This window comes from Bactrocera tryoni, unplaced genomic scaffold (assembly GCF_016617805.1).
Source record: "Bactrocera tryoni isolate S06 unplaced genomic scaffold, CSIRO_BtryS06_freeze2 scaffold_11, whole genome shotgun sequence".
Classification (NCBI taxonomy): domain Eukaryota; kingdom Metazoa; phylum Arthropoda; class Insecta; order Diptera; family Tephritidae; genus Bactrocera; species Bactrocera tryoni.
The window spans coordinates 6,012,700-6,035,291 of NW_024395824.1; the positions used below are offsets into that span (position 1 = coordinate 6,012,700).

At 35.9% G+C, this 22,592-nt stretch overlaps 1 protein-coding gene across 4 annotated transcripts in view; it reads left to right on the forward strand.

The window, feature by feature from the left end:
- The window catches only part of LOC120779722 (uncharacterized membrane protein DDB_G0293934), a 188,094-nt gene that overhangs the window by 113,847 nt on the left and 51,655 nt on the right, over positions 1-22,592 (forward strand). The window lies entirely within an intron of this gene.

Genomic DNA, 22,592 nt, shown 5'->3' on the forward strand with positions numbered 1-22,592 from the left:
AACAAATCTTAAATCAGAGAAATTTAAACCGAAATCAAGTAATTTAAAGTATAGAATTTCTCCTCTACATTGTTGGATACGGTTTTTTGAGTCTGTACTTCATTTAAGTTATAAAAAAAATTTAAAAAAGTGGCAAAAACGTAACGAATCAAATAAACACATCGTCGCAGAAGAAAAAAATAATATTCAATGTTCGTTTTGGACAAGTCTCGGTTTCATGTAGATAAACCAAAAATTGGGGGATTTGGCAATACAAACGACGGAAATACTTCGCGCCGCGCATTTCAAAATCACGAATTATTTGCTGAAATTATTGGTGTAAACAAGGAACTTATACTTCCTACTACTACTTCCTTATACCAAAATTCATTGGGCTGCGTACTCGCAATTTGTTTTAAAGCTCTAAATAAAAGTTCAAAATTTTGGGAAATTCATCGAGTTTTTTGAAATTTTGTGCAGAATGTTTAACGTTGATTTGCGCTATTTGTGTTGAATTATATTTTAATGAAAAACTTTAAGAAAATTCGAAAGGAAAGTATTCTTGCTATGGCAAAATATTCCCCACGGGGTCATTTGTTTGAGTCACTGTATATTAGATAGATGCGCGTGGCGGCTTTTTAAACACTCCCATTCTTTCTATAAACCCTATTTACTATATATACATATGTAAAATTTCAAAACTGTATTACAGTTATTTGAATTTTGGCCAGAAAATGTGGTCCTAGGAACCATAGTGCGGCGCAATGAACAAAGCTTGTTTACATTGTAGTGCTTTGAAATTATAATCTCTTGGAATGTGTTGTTTGTTATCAACAAAGATTCAGCCACTTGAGCGACTTCTTAGTAATATTTCTGTTGACAATCCAACAGTCGAAAATATAACTTATGCTTCAAAATAATCGGCGTGGTGCAATCAGTACTGAAGTTAAACGAGAAATCGTTTTGAGTCTTCTCGATATGTCCCTTAGAATTTTTATACAGCCCATAAATTTGTGCGTGGTCAGGTGCTACTAATGGTACACAAATAAGGAAATATCATAATCATTAGATTGTAACAAGCAAAAATTCGTAAATTTATTTACATATTTTTAGGATTTGTGTAGGTAGTGTTAAAATAAATGCTGTATAAGTAAACAAGAACTGTGACGTTGGTAGCCGCCCACTGCGAGCAAAAAATTTTATATTATCGGACACACATAGGCACGTACATAAGTACACATAAGCATAGATGTGCCAAACAGCTAATTCGAAATAGTGGTTGAAATTTTAGGCGGATTCTTTATTCGTTCTTTAAATACATTTAGGTCACAATCAGTATAGCAAAGCTCTGCAGATTCGTGGCTCTGCTTTAGCTAACGATTGGCGAATAAGCTGTCATAAAGGGGTTGATTCGCCTTAATCCACCACTTGTCAAAAAAGTAAAGCTGTATACCGCAGAGACGCAGTTTTAAGGTCAATATTTTAAATATAAGCATATATATAAAACGAGTATACAAACATATGTACATATGTTTCGGTGAAGATTTATGGATTCGATTTGCACACCCTCGAATTTAAAAATTAGTACATGCTGCTTCATTTCTTCTTCATGACTTTATTATGTTAACATTATCTTAGCGTTTATTTACTCCAACAGCGATACGATCCTAATGGGTATTTGAATCTCTACTGCTCTTTTCGTTCATTTGGTCTCTAAAATTCATTGAGATATCCGAAATATATACATACATATATATGTTGTTTGGCTTTGGTTGTAATTAACTAAAAAAAAAACATTTCAAATTCAAATTACATTTGTACATATCTTTATTCAGGCTTTACAGTGATTATTTACATATAATACATACTTATAAATCTTAAAAAATATATTAAACAAGTAAGGAAGGGCTAAGTTCGGGTGTCACCGAACATTTTATACTCTCGCATGGTAAAGTGATAATCGAGATTTCATAATACGTCATTTACATATTTTTCAAATACCGTATTTTTGTAAAGTTTTATTCCGCTATCATCATTGGTTCCTAATGTATATATTATACAGAGAAGGCATCAGATGGAATTCAAAATAGCGTTATATTGGGAAAAGGAGTGGTTCTGAACCGATTTCACCCATATTTCGTACATGTCATCAGAGTGTTAAGAAAATATTATATACCGAATTTCATTGAAATCGGTCTAGTAGTTCCTGAGATATGGTTTTTGGTCCATAAGTGGGCGAGGCCACGCCCATTTTCAATTTTTAAAAAAAGTCTGGGTGCAGCTTCCTTCTGCAGTTCGGGTGTCACCGAACATTTTATACTCTCGCATGGTAAAGTGATAATCGAGATTTCATAATACGTCATTTACATATTTTTCAAATACCGTATTTTTGTAAAGTTTTATTCCGCTATCATCATTGGTTCCTAATGTATATATTATACAGAGAAGGCATCAGATGGAATTCAAAATAGCGTTATATTGGAAGAAGGCGTGGTTCTGAACCGATTTCACCCATATTTCGTACATGTCATCAGAGTGTTAAGAAAATATTATATACCGAATTTCATTGAAATCGGTCTAGTAGTTCCTGAGATATGGTTTTTGGTCCATAAGTGGGCGAGGCCACGCCCATTTTCAATTTTTAAAAAAAGCCTGGGTGCAGCTTCCTTCTGCAATTTCTTCCGTAAAATTTAGTGTTTCTGACGTTTTTTGTTAGTCGGTTAACGCACTTTTAGTGATTTTCAACATAACCTTTGTATGGGAGGTGGGCGTGGTTATTATCCGATTTCTTCCATTTTTGAACTGTATATGGAAATGCCTGAAGGAAACGACTCTATAGAGTTTGGTTGACATAGCTATAGTAAATTCCGAGATATGTATAAAAAACTTAGTAGGGGGCGGGGCCACGCCCACTTTTCCAACAAAATTACGTCCAAATATGCCCCTCCCTAATGCGATCCTTTGTGCCAAATTTCACTTTAATATCTTTATTTATGGCTTAGTTATGACACTTTATAGGTTTTCGGTTTTCGCCATTTTGTGGGCGTGGCAGTGGGCCGATTTTACCCATCTTCGAATTTAGCCTTCTTATGGAGCCAAGAAATACGTGTACCAAGTTTCATCATGATATCTCAATTTTTACTAAAGTTACAGCTTGCACGGACGGACGGACGGACAGACGGACGGACGGACAGACATCCGGATTTCAACTCTACTCGTCACCCTGATCACTTTGGTATATATAACCCTATATCTGACTCTTTTAGTTTTAGGACTTACAATCAACTGTTATGTGAACAAAACTATAATACTCTCCTTAGCAACTTTGTTGCGAGAGTATAAAAACTAAAAATATTTCATTTATTATGTTCATACATATGTTAATCTACACCTGTAAATTGTTAAAAACACATATTATATGTACTATATATGTATTTATAAAATTAAATTTAATCGGCGAGCTTTTTTCGCAGCAAATATGTCAATAACTTCTTTTGTTGGCACATTTATGCGGCGATGAACCGACATCAATGCCAAACCATTTAATCTTTCCGTGCTTGTTGAGTTTCTGAGGTACGTCTTTAACCTCTTCATACTTGAAAAAGATCGCTCGGAAGAGCATGTAGTAACTGGCAAAGTTACCAAAATTTTTAAAAGAAAATGCACATTTGGAAATAAATCTTTATTGCAGGCTTCAAGCGATTCTATTGCTGAATTAGGCATGTTTATTTCGGGTTCGTTGCGCCATTTTGTTTGCCAAAGCTGCAATTCGGACTTAATGTAATTGTCTTTTAAACATTTTTCATAAAATGAAAAGGGGTTTTCGTGAAATACTGTGCTAGCCTTTACACACTCTTTTGGTAGCAATTTGTAAAGTTGTGTCACTGTTACATTATGCTTTTCAAATCTTAGTTTTAATTGGTTAATGAAATCATCTAAAAGTGGAAGTAAAATGGTTATTCGGTAGTATTTTTTTTGATCTTTTTCAACTATGTTTGCGCGGTTTTGCTGTCGTCCAGTTATTCGAGGCAACGCTATTGTTTCACCCAGAAACTCAAGCAAGTTCTCAGCATCTTTAAAAATATCTACGAACTCTGTTTCTGAGTTTGTACGCATATTTTTAAAATTGTTTATAATGAGATCGACGTGCTGTACAGCAGCCGCTAAGTCGCATGAAGTTGCTTGAAGAGTTTTGCATAATGGTAAGGTATATGCAAATATACAATTTAGGCAGCACATGCTTATCACGAACTCGCTAGTTGATATTGATCTTAGAAAAGAAGATGCTTTTGATGAAGTATCGCAATCGCTATTACCACTTAATTCTTCTAATGCACCAACAATCGCTTTAAAAATCTCTCTAAACCTCAGCAGCCCATCATGGTTTTCAACCCATCGGGTCTCGCACATTGCAGTTAATGTTCTCCATTTTGTTTCTGGCATATTTTGTTTAATATATTCTGTTAAACAATTTGTTCGTTTGGCGGAGGATTTGAAAAAGAGCCCTATTGATTTTATAATGCCAATTGCATTTCTGATGGGTTGGATTTGGCATGAGTGACACAAAGCTAAATTTAGCGAATGAGAGCTGCAGTGCACATAGAGAGCTTCAGGATATTTTTCTCGGATTATTGCCTGCACACCATTCATATTGCCTTTCATGCTTGCAGCACCATCGTAGCCTTGTCCAACTAAATAATTACAGTCAATTTGCATATTGTGTAAACTTTCCAGAATTGTTTGAGCTAAAGAAGCTCCGCTTGTGCTTTCAACAGTAACAAATGTAAGAAACGTCTCGTACGATATAAACATTGTTGTGGAGCTCGGTGTATCTTACACAGATGGACATTTGTTCCTGTCGTGATATATCCGTTGTTTCATCAGCCAGCAAGGAAAAACTCTTAGCATTATTAATAGCCGTCACCAGTTGTTTTTGAATTTTTTCACCACAAACAGAAATCAATTCATTTTGTATAGTTGGACTATAATATGTAGCATTCAACTGCAAAGTTTCGTCATGTTGCTTCAAATCTATATCGCCACATTTATGACGCATACGTAATATAGCTCGAAAATTACCATCATTAATATCTGGTTCAGACTCATTGAATTTAATACATCCGAAATCGCAAGTTCCTCTTAATGATAATTCTTGTCGTCCACACAGCTTAATGGTTTCAACAATGGGAACCAGTTTTTTCCTATTTTTGGCAATATTAGCGGATCGCGCGATGTCTAGTTGACTCCTTATGTCTATTTGTTTCTTTTCATATAGGCTTATGAAATTATCAGCAAATAATGTACAGTCCTGATGATACTTGCTTTGCTCATGCCGCTTAAAATCCGCGATCGCGTCTTTCCACTTGTTTAATGGTTTCACAACCAATAAGCTCCGTTTTTGGTGTGCACCCTTCCTAGCACATTCAGCTGCAAATAAAACGCAAATCTTGCACAAAGCACCTTCAGGCTTTTTTAAGGTATAGACCAGCCAGGAGAATTGATCGAACCATTTGTGCTGAAATTTCAAATGTCTTTTGTCGTCTGTGATTGGGAATTTGTAAGATTTCTCTGGTACCCAGGGTTTTTTCAATAACGCATATTTTAGTTCATCATAAATTTTTTGTTTTGAATTAGCATAAGATCCTAAATCCAATTTGTCAGGCGGGTTAAACGTATTTTCGTCTCCAGAAGAACTGGTAGTGGCGGCGACAGGAATAATAGGAGTTGAGCTATCAGTAGACGCTGATGAACACTGATCTGGTTCTGGTTCCTTAGCACTATCATAACGCTTGAACGCTTCGACATCACAAAATTATTTAAAAAAAAATTTAGTAAGCTACGAATACAACACAACTTCTTTCTAACAACATAACATTGCACTTTACTTACCTAATCAATAAAATAAACTAAAACTTTTTATTTATTCAAGCAAACTTAACAATATTATTAACCAAATTAACTATAACGAACTTGCCACTGTTAAACGCACTTCAAAAGTGACAAAATTGATTAAATATGTGATCATATGCGCGAAATAAGAACCGTTATTAAAATTTACAAAGAAGGAAATGGCAAAACAAACTTGGCATGCTTAGTTGTTGCCGTGTCTGAACTACGACTTACGGGGGGGGGCGATTGATCCCCGCCATCTTCCCCCTAGATACGACCTTGAACCCACTAACCCAACTAATCATGTGGTAAAATATTATAGTGGTAAGTATTTATATTCATTGTAATTAGAAAGATATGGCGAGTAACATTTTGTGGTCTCAGAAATAGATACCTATAGTAAGGGCAATTCAGAATCTTGTGCATCTGAGCTTGCAAATTTATGCAATTGCAAATATTTACCATCAACAGTAAACGTCTTTTTTGTGATTTCTGTGCAACCCTTGCAAATACCATTAATTCACAGCTGATCGGTGAAGAAAAACATTGTTTGTAAACAAAATTTTCGCACGAAAATATGCTGAGAAAAAGTTTTAGGGAAAAATTAACTCACGCCTTATTTGATGAAGCTGCTTAAAGAATTATGGACATTGAAGGTAAGAAATATTTTTATGCGGCACATAGCACAAATTTCACTTTTACTTCATGTGCTTCCTGCAAGAAATCCAGTTTACTCTGGATTTCTTTTTCGCTCCACTTTTTATTCGGCTTTTCGTGTTTTAGCCTTATTTTATTCAAACTGGTTTGCTACATTTCTTCTCTTTGTTTACAATATTTTTATTTTTGACAGCACCTGATAATTTGCAAACCATTGTTGCAAATAATTTAATGGCGTTTTAGTGTTGCTTATTTGCAAGGGTGTATCAGATGCATCGCTATAGATTTTGTTAGTGTAAAAGCTAAAATATGCTAGCTTAACGGCAATTGCAAGGATGCAAGACCATTTGCACCAGATTCTGAATACCCCTATAGTTTTTTATGGGGCGAGTAAGACGGTAAACGAGGATGCAATGAATACTCTCTATATTGCCACACTAGGGCTGGCCAAAGTTGCACAAAGCTGTGCGAGTTTAAAACTTTCAAGTTTTTCAAAAAAATTAGATTTTTGTTTTTGGTGTGATCATCGTCACGGGTGACGAAAGTTACGGTCCTTTTTTCAATAGCCAATAAATCGTTCAACTTTATTAGGAAAATTCACGTTCTGTGAAGAATATGTTTCGCGTACTTCGCGGAACTTATGGTCAAAATAAACGGCCTACTGATCATACTATTCGCAACATCATCACCCATCTTGAGACCCAGCCTTCATTATTGAATAATATTCAACCGAATAGACCATACCCAGCTCGCAGCAACTCGGACTGGCCGCTTGGATTCGTGACTTGGAGCAAAACATCGCACGTCATTCGCCAGTTTTCAGTCGAAATTCTCGAACGAGTCATCGAAAAATGAACTCAACGGATGGACGTCAATCTGAGACGTAGCCGCGGCCAACATTTTAAAGAGGTAACCTTCAAAAAAAAAGGTAGTAAACCTTGAAAGGGATCAATTTTCACCATTGCACCGTTTGTGCGCAATCGAACCATTTGGGTTCGGAGTGAATACCCTTAATTATACGCAATGCCCGCACCAAACCATCCGTTTATTGCAGTGTGAAAATTAATGATAAAGATTTTCAAAATTGGAATAACAACCAGGGACAAAAAATATCTAAGACTCGTTGGCAAGCTTCGAATTGCTATATTTGAAAAGACAATTTTATTAATTTTTCTAAAAAAGTTAGTATTTTTATAATTCTAACATTGAAACCATAAACGAATTTAAGATTAATTTTAGTGATGCATTAACGGCTATTAAAAAGAACACCTTTATGCATTAAAAAATAATAATAATAATAGTAATTAAAAATTAATGACACAAAAAACTATGCATTAAATAAATACCACGTAGAGTACCTAAATTTAAAACATTCAATACAATTAAAAAATGTTTTAACTGAATCCAATGAAGAATACCACAGGTCAACAAAAGAATAATAAATGTATCTGGTTATATGTATACCTGTAGTAAGCATGTGCACACACGTTTTTAAGCAATTAGAGAGATTTGACAATGTTTGATTTTTCAGCCCATATAATGTCTCTTCAGTCTCTTCATAGATTCCGAATTTGTTTTGGAATCTGGACCAAAATACCATTCCCCATCAACTCTGAAGATTTTAATGATTTCATTAGAGACTTAAACCTATCAAAAATAAGGCAGAGTTATTAGCATCTCAGCAACATTAATGGATTTTACTGAATTCTGATGTTCGAATATTCCATCAAAGAAAACGACAAGCAAAATTTTGTTTTTTTTTCAGTAAGTAAAGTGGACTCCATTATATCGTGAAAAGTTTCTTTGAAAAAAATTGGTATACCTTTTCATACAACTGATTGCCTTTTTATTGATAGCTCAACAAAACGTCGTCTATAAGCTGTTGTACTATACAATGGAAACAAATTTGTATCTATTCTATTCCATTGGCGCATTAAAATTTATGCTACTCACTACATTGACCGCTATGTACCGATCATTAAATTGTAAAATGTAATATTAAATGGGAAGAAATTATCTGCCCTAAAACTATGGCTATGTTCGTAAATGCATCATGACGCGCATCATGACGATTGCATAACAAACAGAACGTTCAGAAATGCCAATATTGCATCACTGCAATAATCAAGCGTTCAAAAAGACAACACTCAGCTGTCACTCATAATTTCTATCAAAAAATTGTTTACTGCATTTAACTACGATGTCTGACGAAAAGTAAGTGCAAAACTGTTTATTTTAATTTTTGTATTAAAATTTAGTTAAATTATGTTAATAATAATTGTATAAATTATTATTTTTAAATTTTTAGTGAAAATTTCAGTAATGCGGAGACACATTTATTGCTGAGAGTACGGTTGAATATGAAGGACGAGTTTAAATCGGGTAGAAGGAAAAAAAATGTATTGTGGAAGAAAGTTGTGACCGAAGTTAAAAATGTAAATGAAAACAATAAAAATTTAAATGAAGTTCATCAGAAAAAGTAATAAAAAAATTATTCAAATAAAGGAAGGTGAGGTAAAGTAAATTTTTTTGATGAAAACAGAGTGATAAAATAGTATCTTCTATCGATTCCATTGATCCATCTTGAATTCCTTCGATTTCATTGTTGGTTTCCATATCGGCATGTGTTATTGTATTGTTAATATGTTCAGAATAACCTCCCTTATTTATGATAAAATTGTGTAAGATAGCGCAAGCGAGTATTACATCAGATGTGGCCTTAATGCTCGAAGCTTCAATATAATTTAAAATTTTAAACTGTTTCTTAAAAATCCCGAAAGTTTGTTCTATAAATACTTTGTCTTTTAAAAGACAAACATTTGTACCTACAAATATTTTTTTTGACTTCAACACCCTTCTTTTTCTTAAATTTAAAGAAAATCTATCATTTCTTTGCTCACAAATTTCGTCTAGTGTTAGATTCAGCAAAATTTCCATTTTAGTATTATACGCGTTCAAAAATGCAAACAAATGTATCTGCAAATTGTCAAAAATTGTATAAGAAGTATCAAACGTCAAACTTGCGGTGTTGCTACTGTTGCTTATGCTGCAAGTCATGATGCATTTACGAACATAGCCTATGTTTATGCCGTCTATTATTGTATTGGGTAGCCGAAAAAGTATTTTCGTATTTCTAATCAAACTTCAACTTAACTTTTTTTATATTTATACCAATAAATAAATAAGCAAATATGTACCATTTTTAATACGCTTTTATTAGCTTCACTTGTATGTATGTTTGTTTGAAAGTTAGAATATTTAAGCCACACTATAGGAAGGCGATAGTTTGTTTAAGCACCAAAAAGATGCGTTTAAAAGTATGCAACATCTATATAAAACTAGTTTTGCTGACATTTGAATAGCATACTGAGTTGGGCATCGACCGTTCATAAGATTCAAGGGTGTACCAGAGAACGTATATGTGACCTGGTCTACGAAAAGGGAGCTAACGTGCGAAAACTAGTTTTCTGGGAAACAGCTGTTAAAAATCTCATCTTTCTCATCAACTAAAAAGTGAAAATTGATTTTTTGACACCTAAGCCCCCTTTCCGTAGATCAAGTCACATATTTATAATATAGTATATCCTATATAATATAGTATATTTATAAATATACGTTGTCTGGTTGTACAGTAGATCATGTAGTAATTTAAATTTATCTGGGCTCCCGACTGTTTGCTGCTGGACAAGCTTATCTTAGCTAGACTTAGTCGTTGTAGATCTTTGGACGGTATTCGAATTGAAGAACTAGACTGTTCAAAGTTGACAGGTAAAACCTTATGTAACAATGAAGCTTTAGAAGAAATGATTCGATTAAGAAGTAATAATTCGTAAAGTCGTCAATAGAACTTGGTCGCAAATAATATAACAATTAGTCAATGGAAGGTTACGAGTAGATATTAAATGCTGCCTAATTATCGATTTACTTAACCAATACTTCATGTCATAGTTCATATTTTAACAAATTTGGGGTTTCTCACATCAAACTAAAAAATTAAAAATAAACATAGTTTAAAAAAACTAAAGAACACACTTTTAAAACATATCAAACTTAAAAGTGAAAAATAATTCTTTGTATAAACTAACAATAATAATGAAGGAAAAATTCCTGCATTATTGTGAGAAAAGCGTGGGGTGCTTGGTGACATATTTTTTATATATCGAGCATTCCACGCTTTTCTCACAATAATGCAGGAAATTTTCCTTCATTATTATTGATAGTTTTATCCCTTCCTTTCTCGTTTTGTTTTGTTATGTTGATATCCCATACATGCCCCTGAGGTACGATCAAATGTCTGACTGACTCACTGACTGTATCAGCCGCTAAGATAAGACGGATTGGAGCTTGGCGATTTTCGTTTTTTAAATTAAATTGATCAACGAATTTATTTGAAAAAACAATACTGCAAAATACAAATACTCTGAGGATTCCTCTACCTCCATATTTGCCAGATATAGCTCCGTGTGATCTTTCCTATGTCCAAAAATATAGAGATTCTTAAAAGGCTGTCGTTTTACAAACACAGATGACATTAAAAGACGAGATATTGAAAATCATATCAGTAATTTTAACTATCGAATGATATAGTATTTCTAATCGAAAGATGTATTCTCACATTATTTTCCTGAGATATTTGAGCTAATTGTAATACTAGTTTGGGTAAAAAATAAGAAGACTTTTAATTTAAATTCCGCGCGACCTATTCGTCGAAATATTTTTCTAGGTTGGTATGACTGTCAGTGAGATATGAGAGATATTATTCAACAAAGAAGTTCGATTAAATTTTGTTTACGGAATTAAAATTCTGGTGCCGACACGTTCAGAATATTGGAAAAGAGCTTCGGCGATAATTATTTTTCTCAACTTTCTGATTGGTAAAAATTATTCAAAGAGGTTCAAAGTTGAGCAGAAGCCGTAAAAAAAAACAAGGTTATGTTCTTTGATTACACTGGGGAACATTTTTGGGATTATTGTCTGGGGGGTGAGAAATTCCAAGTCAGGGTGATGGTACTAGGTCAGTATAGTAAAACCCTCAAAGGGTTTGGCGTTCGTATGTGTCAGTTTTTTTATGACCTTTTAAATTTTTTCCTTATCTTGATGTTTTTTCGCTTAGTTGTAACATTTTGGTAAGAACGTAGTTTAACATAACTCGCGTGGTTCCCAATTTTCGTTCACTATAACGTAAGAAAAAATTTAAAAGGTCATAAAACAAACTGACACATACGAACGCCAAACCCTTTGAGGGTTTTACTATACTGACCTAGTACCATCATCCTGACTTTGAATTTCTCACCCCCCAGATTAGCTGTTGTACTGTGAAATTTAAAAGGTCATAAAAAAAAACTGACACATACGAACGCCAAACCCTTTGAGGGCTTTACTATACTGTCCTAGTACCATCACCCTGACTTGGAATTTCTCACCCCCAGATTAGCTGTTGTACTGTGTTATAGAGGTGTGGTGCAATCCGATTTCCTTTCGACTGTCCAAATTGTCCATAAAGAATATTATTTGAGTTTTCCAAAAATTTTCAAGCGGTATAGTGCCGCAACCACCCTACTCGCCTAATTTAGTCCCGTGTGACTTCTAGCTATCTAATAACCGCTTCGGGGAAACCGTTTTGAGTCAATTGAAGACATTAAACATGAATCGCTACACGCATTGAAGGCTATTCTTGAAATTGACTTTAACAACTGATTCGAAGAATGGAAAAAACGTTGGTACCAGTGTATTGGAAACAAGGGGCATTTCTTTGATGGGGACGACATCGATTTTGAAGAATAAATTAGGAATTTTAAAATTATGAACAAAATCTTACTATTATTTGCTCATAGTACCGAAAACGGAGCGAAATTCAATATAATCATTATATACAGGTTTTTCCAATAAGAGTAATATGGTTTCTTTTAAAGAAAAAGTACACTAATTGTTAAGGAAAATCGAATGCGTTTATATTTAATCAAGTACAATAGATAAATTAAGTTTTGAATATAACAAATTCAAATGTTCACGACTTCTTTTGTCCCTGCAATTTGATGAACCCAATTTTCGAGTACTTTTTCCACTAAATCAAGTCGTAAGTCATGAACGTTCATTATTGACTTCTAAAGCTAGAAGAGAGTCTGGTTTATTGCTAAAGACGAATAACATCCAACAACACCACAAAAAGTAGTCTAATGGTGTTAAATTACAACTTCTTTGAGGCCATTCAATATCAAAATATCTTGAAATAATCGAATTTTTAAACTTTTCTGTCAATAATTCGGTTATTACACGTGCTGTGTGGCACATAGCTCTATCTTGTTGGAACCAGATGTTGTCAAGATTAGCTTATTCCAATTGCGGTCATAAAAAGTTGGTTATCATCGATCTATACGGCTCTCCATTGACAGTAACGGTGTCAAAGGCTTCACCACTTCAAAAAACAATCCAAACTGTCAATTTAGGTGAATGTTATCCACAGGTTTTTTTTATTTATCGCGCCACTTAGAAGAAAGTGAGTCTCTTCGAGGAAGATAACTTTCTTATCATTTTCAAGGTGTTCCACACCAAAGTCAATCCATTGGCTTTAGTTCTTGAGAGAGAACAATTTTATAAGGATGCAAGCTCAAATCCTTTCTGAAATACCGTCAGGTTGAGATTTGAAACAGTCCCAATTTTTAAGAACGTCCTGGAAGCGACAAATTGCGTCTTCAGCACAACTTACCTATATGGCAGCAATATTTTCATTACTTCGATCTTTTTTTGTCTTATTGGAGCTTAAACATTATGCAAAAAAATGTACGCTCAAAATTTTCAATAGCGAGCACATGCGGACGCTTATTACGACAATAAAATGGCAAAAGCATACAAAAAGTTGCAATTGGAGAAAAAATATTCCGATAATAAAATTGAATAATTTGTATATCTTGCTATGGTGAAATTGTAAATAATACTGAATACAATGAAAAAAATTACAATTAAAAATGGCCGAAACGACTTAGATCATATCGTCCCTACTGGAATACTCGGTACATATCCATATCCGACCAGAAGGCCAAAAATGATCACATTGGTGTCAGGCTTTTAAAGTATAATACTAACTTACCACCTCTATGATATAGGGGTATGAGAAATAGATGTTGGCCAATTCTCAGGCCAACACAATAAGCACACCAAATTTCATCAAAATCGGTCTACCCGTTTCAGAGAAATTTAGGAAAGAATGTCAATTTAATTTGAATACAAATTGACCGAAATATATACATATCTTATATCGGGTGATTTTTTAAGAGCTTGATAACTTTTTTTAAAAAAAAAACGCATAAAATTTGCAAAATCTCATCGGTTCTTTATTTGAAACGTTAGATTGGTTCATGACATTTGTTTCTTTTGAAGATAATTTCATTTAAATGTTGACCGCGGCTGCGTCTTAGGTTCCATTCGGAAAGTCCATTTTGGGCAACTTTTTCGGGGCATTTCGGCCGGAATTAGCCCGAATTTCTTCGAAATGTTGTCTTCCAAAGCTGGAATAGTTGCCGGCTTCATTTCGTAGACTTTAGACTTGACGTAGCCCCACTAAAAATAAATCTAAAAGGCGTTAAATCGCATGATCTTTGGTGGCCAACTTACGGGTTTATCTTGAGACTGAACCGAAGTTTTTCAAAATGGCCATAGAATCGCGAGCTGTGTGGCATGTAGCGCCATCTTGTTGAAACCACATGTCAACCAAGTTCAGTTCTTCCATTTTTGGCAACAAAAAGTTTGTTAGCATCTTGCTGACATGTGGTTTCAACAAGATGGCGCTACATGCCACACAGCTCGCGATTCTATGGCCATTTTGAGGGAAAACTTCGGAGAACAATTCATCTCAAGAAATGGATCCCATAAGTTGGCGCCACCAAGATCATGCGATTTAACGCCTTTAGACTATTTTTTGTGGGGCTACGTCAAGTCTAAAGTCTACAGAAATAAGCCAGCAACTATTCCAGCTTTGGAAGACAACATTTCGCCAAGAAATTCGGGCTATTCCGGCCGAAATGCTCGAAAAAAGTTGCCCAAAATTGACTTTCCGAATGGACCACCTAAGACGCAGCCGCGGTCAACATTTAAATGAAATTATCTTCAAAAAGTAAATGTCATGAAACAATCTAACGTTTCAAATAAAGAACCGATGAGATTTTGCAAATTTTATGCGTTTTTTTTTAAAAAAAAGTTATCAAGCTCTTAAAAAATCACCCGATATAAAACAAGAAAAACGTAAACTTCAGCTGCACCGAAGCTAATAAACCCTTCACAGGTGCATTTCTTTTAGTAAATATGGGTTCAGCTTGTATGGAAGCTACATATATGCCATAGTAATCCGATCTGAGCAATTTTTTCGGAGTTTGTATTATTACCTTAAGCAGTAATCCATGTCAAGTTTCAAGAAGATACCATATCAAATGCAGAAGTTTTCCATACGAAACCTTGATTTCGATCGTTCGGTTTATATGGCAGCTATATGATATAGTGAGCCAATCTAAACAATTTCTTCCGATATTACATTATTTCTATGAACAATAACTCATACCAAATTTCGTGAAGATATATCGTCAAATGAGGAAGTTTCCCATACAAGCCCTTGATTCCGATCATTCAGTTTGTATGGCAGCTATATGCTATAGCTTACCGATCTGTACAATTTCTTCGGAGATTACATTGTTGCTTTAGAAAATAATCTATACCAAATTTCGTGAATATATCTTGTCAAATGCAAAAGTTTTCCATACCAGCAATAGATTCCGATCGTTCAATTTGTATGGCAGCTATATGCTATAGTTAACCGATCTAAACAACTTTTTACGGAGATTACATTGTTGCCCTAGAAAATAATCTATACCAAATTTCGTGAAGATACATTGTCAAATATGAAACTTTTCCATACAAGAACTTGATTCCGATCGTTCAGTTTATATGACGGCTATATGTTATAGTTGTCCGATATCGACAGTTCCGACAAATGAGCAGCACCTTGAAGACAAAGTGACTTTTGCAAAATTTCGAAACGATATTTTAAAAACTGAGGGACTAGTTCGTATATATACAAACAGACATGGCTAAATCGACTCTGTTCAACATACTGATCATTTATATATGTATGTATATTAGAGTGGGTCAATTTGTATGGAGCAAAAAAAATGCACCAAGCGGTTATCAAAATCGTAAACTACGATGAATTCTAAGAAAATTTGCCCAAGAAACCATGGCTCTAAAATCAAAACGGAGCCTCCGGTTTTTAACGAGAAACTTTTCATTTTGTTTTTTTTTTTCAATAAATGAAATGAAATCGGACGAGAACCGATGTATTCAGCGTGGTATGGTCGTTGGCCGCTGTGGTCGGTTTGTGTATATGTTACCTACCCACCCATAAAAATTAAAATAATAATAAATAAAATTTCAAACTTTAATAGCTTTAATCTTCCGCGAAATCGTATTGCAGTTAACAATATCATTTTATATCTATATATAAAGCAAAAACTTAACTGTTAAGGGCCAAACAAAATATAATATACTTCTAAAGTTCAGAATTAATTAGTTTTAAGGTCTTGTTTGCTGTCCATCCTAGATGTTGCGTTTAGACTTGCTACCGTGACTGCCATAACACCATCGCGATTTTTTTTCTATAGTTCGACGTGAAACGCTAGTCAGCAGTTGCACAAAGCGCTCGGTTCCGTGATTATGTGGAGGAATTTGTGGATCCGGAAGTGGAGGATTGTCAAATTTTATGTATTCGAGCTAATGGTCATAGGGTATGTTTGCAGTGAAGGGCGGCTCCAACAAAATGCTATTGTTATCTAAGTTTATCATCTCAACATAATCAGTGCAGTCAAAATTTATAGTTGGTTTTTTGTAAGCTCTTAATTTTGTTGGGTCGTAAAGTTTTTCACGATAGTACAAAATTTTTTTATAGCCCTCTGGCGCACTTCCTTTCTGGCATCAAAAAACATTGTTAGTAGAACATTTTCTGAATGTGCAAAATATAAGTTATTTTGAACAACATTATTTACAATTTCGCGCAGATTTTGTGGTAAATATTGCGTTGAACAAATATATTTACATAAGTGTGAACTGCCATATATTACCGAGTTGCAATACTTAACATTAAAGTACAAAGGTACGTAAACTTTCATGACAAACGTTGCTAAAATTCTTAAATTTTCGGATGGTGAATTTGTTGTTACGTACAATCGCAGAAGTCTACTAGCTTTGGTTAACCAACGAGAGTGAACGATGGGTCCAGGTTTCACGTTGCCTAAATCTTCTGGACAGGAACCGTTATGAATCGCGTTGGCTATCCGATGCAAGTACTTAACGTCTGTTGAAAGAGTTTTTTCCTGTTCTGACGACAAGGAAGGAGGCATATTCCCCAACAAAATACGCTGAAAGTCGAGTACAACCTATAAAAAGAACAAGTTACTTATTTAGAACCAAAAATAGAGATCTTTATTAAAGCACTAATTCATTGCTTACCTGAATCTGTTCACAGGTTTCCATTAATTTTGTCAGAGCTCCACTGTCAGTTCGCGGTCCACTTGTAGTTGATTTTTCTAGCGCGCAAAATAAGTGGCGAAAAGATAACTCATTAAAATGTAACAAGCAAACAAACCAGTGCAATCGTCTGTCTAACAGTACTTCAAACCGTCGTAGTATGCCGTTTTCCGTGCCAGTATTGCTGACTTCACCGTCGCAGCAAATACCAACCAGATCGAAAAGAGCTAAGTTCTTTTTAACAAAGAAGTCATATAGCAGCTTTTGTTTTGTACCAGCCTCCTCAGCATTGAGTGTTAAATGACCCAAGAGTTCGGTTTTAGGTTCTCGCACAACCACGATGTGAGATTCTTTAACCACTTTTGGGTGAAGCTTATGATTAACCTTCTCCATTGTCAATGATTCATCTTTTCTGCCATCAAATGAGAATGCCAGCACGCTGGAATCTCTGCATTGTTTTTGAAGCACAGAATTCCTTAATTTTTTTTTTCTCGCGCTACTTTACATTTGTCCACAATAATAAGTTCCCCATTGTCGTCTTTGAAATTTATATCTTTAAAAAGTGCCGTAGCCAAACACGCAGCAACTCTGTCTGACACACCAAATCTGTCGCACATCATAGCATAATTGGGGGTATCAAGTCTTTTCGTATACGGGCCGCGCTTAATAACAATTTTCCTTTCTGCATTCGGTGTTTTGAACACAAGATCTTCATCAACGTCCATATCTGATGAGTCAGGCCGGTAAGATGAATATTCAGTAGCTGTTGGAGCCAAATCCAAATCAACAACATCCGCCAGGACCGCTGGAATTGTCAGTTTCCTCGCGGTATGCTGATCAGTCAAAAATTCGTGTAAATGATCAGGCATCAAACCACATGAGCAACAATTTCTTTGTAAATTGCACTTGCATTTTCCAATATAGAATCAGTTGTTCATAGTCTTGATAAATGCGGTGTATTTTTTAGATGTAGACGTGCCTTTTGTTTCCTTAAAATATTTATTCAGCAAGGTTTTCAGCTTGTTTATTATGGTTTTCTTCGTCATTATGCCAATATTCAGTTTGCTCCAAATTTCAATCAATTTATCCGCCACTTGTGGAGTAAAAGATGCTTACGAAAACATTTTATTTCTATTTTTGGACCGACCACTCAAAAAAAAAAATATTTTAAAACATCGCGGCAAGTTGGTAAGTTTAGTTCGTGTAAATCACTTGGCAAACCAAAAGCACTAAAATTTGGATCTGACATATGCATATGGCATATGCACCCAATTTGATTCAGAGAGATTTGATAATGTAATATCATTAGCACAAGAACTAATTGATATAGGAGATGACTCCATAATTAAAAGAAGCTTAAGTTTTGCTTTAAAATGTTAGAATCGCGAAAATCAGAAGCACACACTTCTTCCTTGAGTAAAAACTTCTAACTGTAATATTGTATCAAAATAATTTAAAGCGATGGTTTCGGAAACAATTGTTTTATTAGTAATTCATCAGCGTTGCTTTGCTTTCTCTGAGAAGTTGATAAAATCATAGCAAACAAATAAAATAAAAAAAAAAAAACAAGTGCAAATCAGACAAACAATCGACAGTGTAACAGAAATTGGAATGATTTGGTTTTCTGGCTGCAATACAACACCGAATACCAAACTCAAGATGTTTCCTTAAAACAGTTATTCAAATTTCCGATCTTTAGTGTTTTCAAAAATTTCCGTTATATGGGAGGTGGGCGTGGTTATTATCCGATTTCGATCATTTTCCAGATATCTCTTAAGTAGGCATTGTGTAATATGTATACCAAATTTGAACGAAATCGGTGGGGTGGTTCCAGAGATATGCATATGAACTCATAAGTGGGCAGTGCCACGCCCATTTTAAAAAATTTCTGTACTGTCGAATTTTCTGCTTAAATACAACATCACATACCAAATTTGAGCAAATTAGCTTCGATAGCTACAAAACAAGCAAACAATCGACAGTGGAATAGGAATTGGATTTTTTTTTTACAAAATAAAATATACGAAATTTTCTCGCTAAAAACCGGAGGCTCGATTTTCATTTTAGACCTATGGTTTCTTGGGCAAATTTTCTTAGAATTCATCGTAGTTTACGATTTTGATAACCGCTTTGTCAAGAAAAAAATTGACCCACTCTAATGTATATACCTTATAGAACAAATTTAATATACTCTGTTCAGGGTATAAAAATAAGTTGAATTTTTGTCTGTTCACTATAGCTGACTAAACCGTTACATGAAATAAAAAATGGACTGAACCACTTTAAAGGCAATCCAGTGAGGATGGTTTGTAAAAAAATATTTAGAAAATGTTCATTTTTGACAGACTTCTTTTTACTGGCGTCGACACCGCTTGCGCGATTATAGCCGAGTTAACAACAGCGCGCCAGTCGTTGGAGATTCCAAGCGAAACCAGGTTCTTCTCCACCTGGTCCTTCCAACGGAGTGGATGTCTTCTTCTTCCTCTGCTTTCGCTAGCGGGAACTGCGTCAAATACTTTCAGAGCTGGAGTGTTTTCGTCCATCCGGACAACACGACTTAGCCAGCGTAGCCGCTGTCTTTTAATTCGCTGAACTATGTCAATGTTGTCGTATATCTCATACAGCTCATCGTTCCATCGAATGCGATTTTCTCTCGAAAACTCGCAAGGTCGACTCATCAGTTGTTGTCATCGTCCAAGCCTCTGTACCATACAGCAGGACGGGAATTATGAGTGACTTATAGAGTTTGGTTTTTGTTCGTCGAGAGAGGACTTTACTTTTCAATTGCCTACTCAGTCCGATGTAGCACCTGTTGGCAATAGCAATCCTGCGTTGGATTTCCAGGCTGACATTGTTGGTGGTGTTTGTACTGGTTCCAAGATAGACGTAATTGTCTACGACTTCAAAGTTATGACTGTCCCCAGTGACGTGAGAGCCAAGTCGCAAGATCTACGACTGTTTGTTTGATGACAGGAGATATTTAGTCAAGTTTGAAGAAGTCGCACGATAGGGAGTCGCCTTGTCTTAAACCTCGCTTAGTATTGAACGGCTCGGAGAGGTCCTTACCGATCTGACAGAGCTTTTTGTGTTGCTCACACTTAAATTCCAATCGTTGGACATGCTTTCGTTCGACCATATTTTACAAGGAAGCTGATGCATGCTCCTTATCAGTTCTTCGCCGCCGTGTTTGAATAGCTAAGCCGGAAATCCATTGGCCTCCGCCGCTTTGTTGCTCTTCGGGCCGGTGATTGCTATTCGAACTTCTCCATGGTCAGGCAATGGAACGTCTACACTAAAGTTATCGATTGGGGAATTAGCGATATCGATTCTCCAGGCGTTGTACTTTCAATGCAATTCAGCAGGCTGGAGAAGTGTTCCCTCCATAATTTTAGTACGCTCTGGCCATCGGTCACTAGATCACCCCTTTGGATTCTACAAGAGTATGCTCCGGTCTTGAAACCTTCTGTTAGTCGCCGCATTTGTTCGTAGAATTTTCGAGCATTACCCCTGTCGGCCAGTTTCTGAAGCTCTTCATACACGGATTTCGGCCTCTCTCTATTTTGGTCTGCAAATGCGTCTTGCTTCCCTCTTCAACTCTCGGTATCTATCCCATCTCACACGCGTTGTGGTCGATCGTAACTTTGCGTGGTAGGCAGTCCGTTTCTCTCCGCTGCGACATGGCACTTCTCGTCGTATCAGCTGTTCTTTTGGATATTCCGAAAACCAATGATTTCGGTTGTAGCTTTAGGTAAGGAGCTTGAAATGCCGTTCCACAGTTCCCATATACCGAGTTGTTGACGAGTGCTCTCAGAGAGCAGGAGTGCAAGCCGAGTAGAAAATCGTTCTGCTGTCTGTTGTGAGTGCAGCTTCTCTACGTCGAACCTTCCTTCCGTTTGTTGACGTGCGTTTTTTCTGCACAGAGGCGGGTGCAAATCTTGGCTGCAAGAAGATAGTGGACCGACTCTATGTTAGGACCTCGGGGCACACGCACATCTAAAACACTGGAGACGTGTCTTCCGTCAATCACAACATGATCGATCTGGTTGGTGGTTTTTCGATCTTAAGACAGCCAGGTGGCTTGATGAATTTTCTAATGCTGGAATCTCGTACTGCAGATAACCATACTTCGTACCCCGGGGAAGTCGATCAGCCTCAACCCATTTGAAGATGTTTCATAGTGGAGGCTGAATTTACCGTACGCAGTGCCAAAGATACCGGGGTGATTGACGCCTTTCGCATTTCTTGGACGGCGGTGATGTCGGCCTTCGCTCTTACGAGGACATCAACCAGCTGGGCAGCGGCAACTTCCCAATTAAGGGACCGGACATTACAGGTGTATGCCCTCAAAGCGTAGTCCTTAAGTCGTTTGCCATGATCGTTATCAAAAGGGGAGTCTCTCATCCGAGGCTGGTTGCTATTTTTCATTAGGTGCGTTTTTTTACGTGGCGGGTCCCAAACCCAGCGCACAACCCTGTGGAGGGGGTGTTTCGCCTTCCCACTTTAGCTTGCCACAACGGATGTTCTTAGGCTACCCAGGGAATACTTGGTCAAAGACCGGAAGTCGTAAACTGCTTGAGCCATATGTAAAATAATCGTTTCTGGCCACCGCCAAGTGAATAGCTATCAGAGAACTTTCCTCATTTGACCAGTTTACGAGCGTAAATTCAAAAAAGAAAAAAAATTATTTCTTACTTATAAAAGAGAATATTAAGTTTAGAGAGAGTATATTAGTTAGCAGTTGCTTTGTCATTAATTGCTGTAACTCTTTCAAATGATGGAAAAACTGCTCATTCATCTATTAAACTTCTGTTATCAATAAATTTGGAACAACAATCAATATGTTCTATCCGCAAAGTGGGTCTCTTGGTTAACTATTGCAAGACACTTGGATGAATGCACCATGCGCCATAAAGCACACATATAAGCTGTGGACATTTTATTTACCTTAGACCTTAGAAACTCCTCTGCTCTCATGGGCGGGATAACTTTTATATTTACTGGAGATTTCCGAAAGACTCTTCCTGTCATTAAAAGAGGTACGCGAGCAGATATCATCAAAGCATGCTTAATATCGACGCCCTTATGGACTTCGATGGAAAATATAAATTTACGGGCGAATATGAGAGCTCATCTTCATGGAATCACTATTGGTAACTGTCAACAGCAACTGCTTAAACTTGGGGAAGGAATTTTTCCCAATCCAAATTCCAAGCAGAAATTTTAATATTTTTTTGGATGAGTCTCTAGGCCAAATAACCCTGACATCGAGAATTTGGACGGAAAGGAATTTCTTTGGTTGTGTTATGTGGTAATAGTGTCTCCCAGGAATGATAGTGTCAACGAAATAAACGATAAAAATAAAAAAGTTTCCGAAGAAATAAAAAAATTCAAACCGTTAGACACCGTGACTCCATTATCTCCAGGAGTTTTTAAATTCGTTAGACCCTTCTGGACTGCCACCACATGAAATGGCTTTAAAAATTGGAATTCCAGTTATGCATTTGAGGAATTTAAGTCCTCCAAACATGTTCAGCGGGATGAGGCTGCTTATTAAGGAA